Here is a 6,356-nt window from a genome sequence, read left to right on the forward strand (position 1 = left end):
TCCTCATTCCCCAGGGTTCCAACAGTGGTGCTGTCTTCCATGTAGAGCCTGGGGAAAGCGCCACTTCTTCCTCCCATATTTACTCTCTGTGTCATGCCATGGAAGCATCTGTATTTACGTACAGAGCATCATAAAACCTCTCTTCAGTAACACCATGGGCTTCTCCATAGGCACTCAGCTCAGTATGTGGGATCAGGTTTTGGACAGATGACAGTCTGGTATCCTCCACATACCCTTTTCCTTCTCTCTTGCCTCTAACCCCCCCAAATTTCCCTTGTCTTCCGATCCCACTGTACCACTACCAGTCACTCATCTTCTCCATTGCTAGCTTTACTGAATCCAATTTAATTTCCTGCTCTAGGATAGTGAGAGCCACAGGGAAGAGCTTCAACACTTCAAGATGAAAGAGAATGAGGTGCCTGAGACCTGAATCAGAAATAAGTCCTAAAAGAGGAGGGGACGGCTGAGGCAAGGTGTGCTACCAACACCAGAGCAGAGGGTTCTGTGAGGCCAGTGCCAGAGGAGGGCTAGATTCTTCTAGATTGGGACAGAGACGGATCTGCTGAGTGGAGTGCCTAGTGTTAGGTAGAGAAAATATCCCCCAGGTGTCTTTCAAAGGTACTAAGGAGGAGGAGGTCCTGTAGCAGCCCATCTTGGGCTAGAGTCATTCACTGTGGAATGACAGACATGAGACAGGTACAATATGACCCTTGTTGGTTAGTGTTGGAATCTGGCATTTGTTGACTACTGCTGATGCCTAGCATCAGGGGATGGTGGCACCAGGGCACTGGGAAAATTGCTGTGGCCAGAACTCCTGGTCCTTCCTCCAGCAGTGATCAAATAGATACATAACAAGCAGGCCCTCAGCTCAGGGCCTCAAGATGTAATGGATGATTCAGAGGACATGCTAAATCCCACATGGCTTACATGTAAGGGGACTGTCTATCACCACTTGGGAGACCTGGACTCCTGGAGGAGGCAAGGGCTGACCTGAGAGAGGGGTCCCCACTGCTCCCACCTCTGAATGGTCTCCTGAAAAAAACACAACGTCTGGCTTCTGCAGGTGAGACCCTCTCCCAGTAGCCTTAGGTTTATTATCTGAGATGCTGCATTTTGTGTTGTGTTCTATTTTGTCTGTTGTGGCCATGAGTGGCAGGACCTGGATCTTTCCTGAAGGATGTGGATATCATTTGTATTTCACATCTTATAAATCAAGGTGTCCACAGACAAGTGACTGGATATGGAAATGTGGACAAGAACCAGGAAGAAGAGGGAAGCTGGGGGACCAGTGGTTACTTCTCTGTTAAGTCAGTGGAGTAAAAAGACACCCTTCTTTTATAATGCAGCTTTAAAAAGTCTTATTTTTCCTCCATCCTCCCTGCATTTATCCAATGTTAACAATATTCTTATATGAATGTATACACATAAATGGCACACAGAAAAAGTTGGTCATCATTTGTTTTACGAAAATGGGGTTATAATGTATGCCTTCTCTGCCTCTTCTGAACACATCTGAGAGATCTACATGAATCAGTTAATAGAGATCTAGCACATTCCTTTTAAGACCCTAATCCTGGGGCACCTGGGTGGGTCAGTTTGTTAAGTGTCTGACTTCAGCTCAGGTCATGCGTCCGACTTCAGTTCAGGTCATGATCTCATGGTTCATGGGTTCAAGCCTAGCATTTGGCTCTGTGCTGACAGCTGGAGCCTGGACCCTGCTTTGGATTCTGTGTCTCCCTCTTTCTCTGCTCGAGCTCTGTCTCTCTCTCTCTCAAAATAAATAAACATTAAAACAATAATAATAATAATAATAATAATAATAAAAAGACCCTAATCCCGAGAGTCATCTTAACCCTAAAGTACCAACCTAAGCCCTAATTGTAAGATCTTAAATTTAAGGCCCTAACTCGAATCTTAACATTAGGGTCCTCACCTGAACCCTAATCCCCATGCCCTAATCCTATAAACCCCAAGAGTGACTCTGAGGCCCTTGTCCATGGTGGAGATAAACTGCAACGTACCTCCTCATTATTGAAGAGCACAGGAAATTTTTTTGCTTAATAACATCTTTGAATGTGATCTTTACTTAGTGATTATTTCCTCAGAATAGATATCCAGGAATGAGATTATGGTGTCTAGGGGTAGATATATTCTAATGCTATGGAACATTGCCAAATTGTTTTCCAAAACTGACTGAAAGATGTTTCCTTTTGTGATGTGTGAGAGGACCTGTATCAACAACCAGATATAGGATTTATCACCTCCATCTTTTCTCCATTTGAAGTAGCCATTGACCAGAAGTGGGTGGGAGAACAGGTCGCCGCCCCTTCATTCCTAAACCTAAAAAGGTTTAGGGGCGCCGAGGAACTCCTCCTGAGGTCCCTATCAGCAAAGGAGACTCCAACCCCATGCTAAAGTTCTCAGAGGATCCCTGTGTGCCGTCCCCTGGAAATGAATGAGGCCCTAGAAGAGCGTCAGACAAGGAGAGGCTGTAGGTTCATCACAGAGTAAGGGAGAGAGATGGTCTCCTGGTGCCACTCAGGCCAGGGCGCCCATTCCCAGCGCTCACGGACATATACCCTATTATCTTCGCGGTCCGACCTCTGGCGTCCCTAAATGAGCCGGACCTGATCAGGCCAGGGGGCGCTGCGGATAGCGGCAGTTTCTCTGAGTGAGCTTCCGTGCACCTTAAAACAGTGGGGGCATATCTGTTCCATTATGGGTAGAAAACCCAACACGGAAGAATCTGGCAATTAAGAACCGGGGCCAGAACCCGCAGGGGCAAAGGAAGCAAGGAAGGGGACTCAGAGAAGGCGAAAGAGGGATACAGGAAAGAGGAATCGGAAAGAGGCAGAAGGAAGCAAGGGAGCTGGCAGGGCGCCCCTCTCCGGGGTCTGGAAGGACGCGGAAGGTTGGGAGTCGGGGCTTGGGATCAAGTACTGTTGCATCCCCAGCCTCAGCCGGGAGCAAGCTGGCTGCCGGGTAGAATGCGTCTCTGGGCAGGGTGCAGAGAAGGACCAATCAGGAGAGCGGGTTCCGAGATCATTTGCATATGCACCGCCCCCTGGGTCACTCCCTCAGGGCGCCACCTCTGTGCTAACCGAACCGACCCAACTGTGGTAGGAGACTTTCTGTGCTTGGGCAAAAGCTGAGTTCCCAACCCGGGGGAGCGCTCCCAGAAGGACCCTAAGAGGGGTCGTCTGCGGACAGCAATGCTCCTTCCATTAAGGCACAGAGCAGACTCATTTATTTTATCTTACTTTTTTTTTTCTTTTTTTTTGAGAGAATTACAGAGTGCCAGCAGGGGAGGGGCAGAAAGAGAGGGAGACAACAGAATCCAAAGCAGGCTCCAGGCTCTGATCTGACAGTACAGAGCCCAGAGGTGGGGGCTCGAACTCACAAACCGTGAGATCATGACCTGAGTGGAAGTCAGACACTTAACTGATTGAGACACCCACACACCACAGAGCAGACTCATTTAAAAAGCATAGTGAAAATGGAGAAAAGTGGAGAATTTCTAGGGAAGAAAATGGGGAGAAGAGGCTAAAAGCCGGATGGCAGCATGAAGAGGGCAGGAGAAAAAATAAAGGCGGGGCCACCTGTCTCTACACAAGGGCTCGGGTAACAGGTGCCTCTTTGCAGTAAGGGTGGGTGGTGGGTCGGTAACGGTGGGTCGGTGGGTGGGTCGGTGGGTGAGGGCTTGGCGGTCTCAGTGACCAGCCTCTTCCGGTTGGAATCCTACTCTCTGGGGAGAAGGGAAGTCAAGGACAGGAAGGAGTTGGGGTTTGGGGGAACGGTGGCCATTTAGTGCCCACTGGGGGTTCTAGGAGGTTTGGCTCAGCTCTAAGGGCAGAAGAGAGAGTGAGAAGCAGAGCAGTGGAAACTCCAGTGGACCTGAGGGAGACTCTTACCCAGCTCTGCTTGTCCAGCATGAAAACATTCAACCCTGGGGGGGGATCCTGGAGAGGATGGCTCAGATCCCTGGGAACACTCCCCCACTCTGTCCCTGGTCTTCCATTTCAGTCTTACTTTCCTATGGAAGGCCAAATCTTCTAATGTATTGATCTGTCCTGTGCTGTGGGACAGATGTTTCCTCCTGCTGTCTAGGGGGAAATTCCAAGGTGTTTCTAAGGTTTTGAAGCTGAACACTGTCTTACTCATCTTTAAACGGAGACATTAATCAGGGAATTCCTGGTTTCAGGGCAGCTTGAATTCATCTCTGGTCCCCTTCACCATTTCAAGTTCAGCAGGGGTCCCACTGGCAAGGCAGCTGCAGACCAGCAGGCAAGGCCTGGCCAACTTGCTGAGGTCTGGGGCTCTGCTGGGTATGCGTGTAGAGAAGAGAGCTCCTCAGGCCAAATGAGAGCCTGGCTGACAGCAACAAGGAGGCTTAGGGCAGATCAGAGGCCGCTGCCTCCAGGCACCTTGAGAGCAGCCTGCCTACTATCCCCTGGGGTTGGGGGCTGAATGTGTGAGTTTCCTGTTGCCACTGGAACAAAGTGCCACAAGCTTAGTGGCTTAAAACAACACACATCATTCTCTCACAGTTCTGGAGGTTAGGAGTTTTACTATGTTAAAGTCAATGCGCTGCAGGGCTGCTTCCTTCTGGAGGGTCTGAGGTGAAAATCCATTTACTTGCCCTTTCCAGCCTCTAGCAGCTGTCTATATTCTATTCTTTGCCTTGTGGCCCCTTTCTCCATCTCCAAATCACACCTCTTCAGTCTCTGCTTCCACCATCACACTGTCTTAGTTCTGATGGATTCCTCCTCCCTCCTTCTTACTAGGGCATGCAGCCTGCCCCGATAATCCAGAACAATCTCCCCATCTCCAAAATCTTTAACTTGGTCACTTCTTCAAAACCCTTTTGCCATTTAAGGTAATATATCCCCAGGTTCTGGGATTCAGGATGTGGACATATTTGCAGGCCCATCATTTAGCCTACCACAGAAGGCTTGATGGGCTTTCCCATCCCAGGAAACTGAAGATCCAGAACCGCTGCTAGCTCACAGAGGACTGGTTCTCTGTAACCCAAGGCCTGTGGGAGGCAGCCTTTGTAAGCAGAGACTTGGGGGCCGAGGGTGCTAGGCAGAGATGTCTCACAGAGGCACACATGCTGTTGACAGTCTCCTAGCCAGAACCGGACTCATGACTTTTTTTTTTTTCCTGGATGGAGGAGGGTATTTAGCTGGGGTTCCCATATCCAACCCTACCCACAGGCTGCTTGCTCCTACCTCCAGCTTGAGTGAGGGCAGGAACACAGCTCCCACCCCTCCCCTTACTCCCTCCTTTCACCTCTTCTATATACTCTTCCTCTTCCACTTCCCTTCCTAGACTTTCCCACGTGGAACATCTGGTCTCCTCCCTCCCCTGAGACCCTGATCCTACTCTTGGTCCTGCCTCTCCCTAAGGCCCCTACCTGGTTACCCTACCAGGAGAGGAAACCAGGGACACACAAGCCCTAGGGGGCAGACTGATGACTCTGGGGCTCAAGGTCTCCAGGACTTCAGGAGGAGCTATCACTGCCCTCTCCCCAAGCCTGACACCCTGCTTTGCTTCCATGGATGCTCCTCTCCAAGCCCCGCACAGCTGCACTTGGGCTTTGGGGCCCCAAACCTCCATCTGGGATCTGCTGTGGGGCCTAGTCAATAGACCCCACTCAACTTACCAGCTGAAACTGCCATGTCCCCTCCTATACCTTTATCCTTACCATTGCACTTGAATTCTAGTCATTCTCCCACTGCCTTGAGGACACGGGCTCTGTCTCATTCACTTTTACACCCAAAGTACATTGAGGACCCCATTATGTGCATAGGGAAACTGAGGCAGCAGGAGGAGGGCTCATGGCTATTGGTAGTATTCTGTGGGGGCTTGAATGCCAGCTCACTGAACAGCCTTTCCTGGGATGTCTGTGGATCCCTTTATCCTGGGCAGTCAAGAGACCTTCTGCTTAGGGCGGGGGAAGGAGGGAGCAAAGGCCTTGTCCAGAGATAGGGTCCTCCTGAAGATGAGCATTCTACCCCGGGGCAGGGATTCAGGATCCACACTGGTGGGATGGTACTCAAGGTTACAGATACCAGGGACTGCCTGGGAGACAAGGAATGCCTCTCTTGAGTCTTGCTGGAGCTGTATTCAGTGGGACAGACCGGCCTGTAACGGGAGATTCAGTTCCAGGACTCCAACTGGGATTTGAGCCTTATCCTGGTCCCTGAAGGCTCACGTATCTGAGGACCCCGCTCCCCCCAGGGCTCCTCCCATCCTCCACCTTCTCAGTGGATTTAACCTCCTGGAACAAAATACTGATGCTGGCAGATACCTTACAGGTGCCTCACTAAAGGGTGAGTAATAATTTTTGCTCT

This window comes from Panthera onca, chromosome A1, assembly GCF_046562875.1.
Source record: "Panthera onca isolate mPanOnc1 chromosome A1, mPanOnc1 haplotype 2, whole genome shotgun sequence".
Taxonomy (NCBI): Eukaryota; Metazoa; Chordata; class Mammalia; order Carnivora; family Felidae; genus Panthera; species Panthera onca.